The sequence below is a fragment of the Spinacia oleracea genome, chromosome 3, assembly GCF_020520425.1.
Source record: "Spinacia oleracea cultivar Varoflay chromosome 3, BTI_SOV_V1, whole genome shotgun sequence".
In the NCBI taxonomy this organism is placed as follows: domain Eukaryota; kingdom Viridiplantae; phylum Streptophyta; class Magnoliopsida; order Caryophyllales; family Amaranthaceae; genus Spinacia; species Spinacia oleracea.
This window is the reverse complement of record NC_079489.1, coordinates 98,154,848-98,158,748: the sequence shown is the minus strand read 5'-3', so window position 1 is coordinate 98,158,748 and position 3,901 is coordinate 98,154,848. Positions and strand designations below refer to the sequence as shown.

General features: G+C 35.6%; 1 long non-coding RNA gene across 1 annotated transcript; it reads right to left on the bottom strand.

The window, feature by feature from the left end:
• Positions 1-379: 379 nt before the first annotated feature.
• On the bottom strand, positions 380-3,498 carry LOC110783452 (uncharacterized). Its single transcript, XR_002532062.2, has 4 exons — positions 3,083-3,498; positions 1,760-1,819; positions 1,605-1,679; positions 380-672 (listed from the first exon to the last, which is right to left on the bottom strand). It is a non-coding gene; the product is annotated as an uncharacterized lncRNA (long non-coding RNA).
• Positions 3,499-3,901: the final 403 nt, after the last annotated feature.

Sequence of the window (3,901 nt, the reverse complement as noted above, 5' to 3'; positions counted from 1 at the left end):
GTTGCAATAAATTCCTTGTCGTTGCCAAAACTATCTTTTGCAACGACAAATGTCGTTGCAGGGTCGTTGTCCGTAAGCCCGTAGCCAAAGGCTTTTACAACGACTTTTGTTGTTGCTAAAAATTGGGTTTACGCAACGACGTCTTCCGTTGCAATAAATTTGTCGTTGCCATAACTTCTTCATTCACTGTATTAAAAGATGTTTATGGCAACACCAAAAGTCGTTGCAATACATTACACATACATGTATAGCAGCGACAATTGTCGTTGCAAAATCTCACATATTTTAAGGATGTGTACCGTATATATATATATATATAACCCCTGCTTCTTTATGGATACATATATAATTATATAGAATTAAAAGACAACCATTCAAGTATAGATAGTAAATCCTTTGTTATAAAAAAAATCCCCAGTATTACATCCACATTCAATCCTTAAAATATGTACAAGTACATTTTTAAACTAAAAGAATGTCATTCAAGCAACTACATAAAATAATCACCGCTAACTACTTCGTATACAATAGCCTTTAGCAGATTATTTCCTTCAAAGTTCCAAAAGTTCACCCTTATACTTCCATGTGCTACCTCACCACGCCGTTGATTATTTTTGCCATCTACAACACTTTGGTAAGCAACTGATGAGATTTAGAAAGTGATTTTTGCACCTGACAAGTTGGAGAAGGTTAAACAATTATCTATCAGAAAAAAGAAGCTAAGTGGGCAGGAACTAGAGCACTTGAGAGCAGGAAACTAAAAATGTAATATAAACACAGTCATCTATGTTTTAGAGAAAAGAAAGGTAGACTTCTAGATATTAATTTATCTTTTTCAACCACCATACCCCGTTATGTTACACAAGTTGTTTCAAATACTATGATTACCAGTTTTCTTGCTCCTTTTCCAACCATCTTTATTTGTCTTCAGAAAATGATTTCTCATAATAAAAACAAGAGTAGGCATCATTTGATTACACTTTTAGAGCAACAATACCCAATACCCAGTTTTATAATCCTATCAGTGCAATTGAGACAATACCACAAGAAAAAATGAGAGGACTCAGGCCTCAGTAGTCACCTCAAGGAGCCAGGCTGCCCTAACATCGGAATTGAGCTACTTTAACAGTACTATTAGATCTTACTGTGATTGAACATCAAGAATATTCGAAGAGGAAGCAGGTGCTAGTACCTTCCTAAAATTGAACACCAGGGACTTTATAAAACATGAAGCTAAGCAAGATAACCAACAACTATTTCAGCAATCAAGAAACCATGAAGACTGCAAAAATCACCAGCAAATCTGTTACTTCTATCTCAAATAGTAAAAAGACATGTAATATTACAAACCACTGAAACAATGTCTTGCCCCTTAAATCAAGCCAAATTGGGCAAATATATAAAGTATTATCAGCAAACTAACATACGGAGAATTGATGTTGGTTTATTGTTTACTTTCCAGTAAACAAGAACTAAGAAACAGAGGGATTATTATCCATGATCAATAACCTTCCTGAAGTTCCAATGAAATTACCGAAGAACTTTTAAATGACATGTGCCATAGGCATGATATAATCCAAAAAAGGCAAAAAATATATAATTACCTTGCAGATTATGAACAAAAAATCTTCTGTCAATAGCCTCCCCCTCTTTGAACCCACATCTTGGGCCTTGTGAACCTAAGTGCAGTGTATAGTTGGTGAGAACATCAGACATGGAAATGAACTGAAATTCGAATGCAGAATCAGGACTTACATACCAAATCAGTAACATATTCCACTGCAATGATTTCCATAAGGGCCACAGACTCCGGGAGTGGCTGGATAACAACAAACAATGTGAATTAAATGACATACGAGAAAGCAATGTAAAAAGACAAGACAAAAACTAGAAATAATGCACTTTGTCTACTTTAAATACCAGATATAAGCAATATCAGGTCTAATAAAATAGAAGTTGGCACGAATTGAAGTTTTAAAGTTTGAAGTACCAAATGACCCCCACCCGTTTTTCCCAAGGCCCAAACCATGAAAACAATCATTGACGTCAAGGAATTCATTGATTCCATTATGCATATTTGTTACAGACACCAAGGATAGACAGAAGGAAAACCTTCACGCCTAAAGCTAAGAGCTCGGTAGTTTGTAAAATAAAATTTTTGAATATCAGCAACGAATCACTCATTTGCCTTCTCTTATATGTATTTGAGATATCATTGTAATGAGGAAAATCCACAAAGGCAAACCCCCACACATCATCGAAGAAAACAAAAATTCAATATGAAAACTTAAAGCATGGATAGGCTTATCTTTAAGTGTATAACGAGCCATTCTGCTTGGGAGGCATATGCATGATCAACAAAAGCTAAAAACCCTTTAAATCCACCTTCCCTCTTACATTTACATAGATAAAAGTAACTAACCTCCACCCACCCCGCAAACAAATACGCTCTTGTTGAAGCAGGGTAAGTGGAAAATAATTAAAAAGAAACCCTTTCGCTGCCAAGATAAACCGTAACAAGCTGGGGCATCAGCTCAATTATAAGTTATAAAAAATATCAAATAGAATTGAAGATAGTAACTTTGCTCTTATTCACAACAAACCAACACTAACATTAATCTGATGATAACCATTGCAGCAAAATATCAAACCCGATTCACCAAACTTCAGTAACCCACCAACAGAATCACTTCTCTAAAACAAGATTTTGTTAGGAACATTCCTTGAAAGAATATTTTTTGAATTATAACCCTCCCTTGGTTCTTGTTATAAAAAGCAATAACCATTGAGAAAAATTAAAACATTTAAAGGAAATCCAAACCCGATGCACAAAAGATCAAATTGTTGAGAATGTTTCCTATTTATCTGATTGATTAAAGTAGTTGATTCACTATCGGAACAACCAATTTGAAGATCAAAAAATTATTAGTATATTTTTGAAATTTTAGAGCATACTCACAGCAATTTTTTTCCATTAACCTAATTTCAGACTCAATTAGATATCCCCGATAAAACCTAAATAATTGAGAAGAAACCGAATATTTAAACTAGGGTATTTGAGAGAGAGTTGGGTGAGAAATACCGGCCGAATTTCGACAGTTCAAGTATAAAATCAACGGAATTCGGGCTGAGAAGCCATGATAGAGAAGCGAAGCGAAGAGGCGACGACTGCAACTAACGGATATCGCTTCCTTCGCTCGGTAGGTACCTTGACGGCACTCACGCTCCTGCAAGAAAACGAAAAAAATGAGTTTCCCCTTTAAGCATCTTTATGGAATGGCATAGGTCGGATCTATGGGTCACTATAGAAGAAACAAAGGTCGAAGTTTTGGGTCATCAGAGAAGAAGCACGAAATTGTTGAAGAGGGTGGCGGAAATAGGAAGGGATTCTAGGTTTTCTAACTTTTAGAGAGCATATTTACAAATAAGAATGATGGGTCCTGACTTTGGTTGTGTCTTCCTTTTAGATTTAGCAACGACTTCGTTGTTGCTGTACTAATAAATTTTTATTTTGCAACAACAGCCTCGTTGCTATACTTCTATGTTTTTTTTAGCGGCGACAATGTTGTTACGAAAAATAATTTCTAATTTTAATCCAGCACCCGCGCAGTATTTTGTTGGTGGGAAATGAAATTTTGTTTTATGGCTACGACATACGCAACAACATTCGTTCGTCGTTGTTAAAACTATGTTTTGCAACGATCAAAATCTTGTCGTTGTAAAAAGTCGTTGCAAAAAACGGGTTTTCTTGTAGTGGTTATCATACCCACTTTCTTGGTCATGATCTTGGTGGGATCCATACATAGGGGCCCTCTAGGTGCTTGCCTAGCAAAATTTTGACCATTGGAGTTATCATATCTAGGCCTCTCATTAATATCATTGGCATATTCCAACTCAAAAT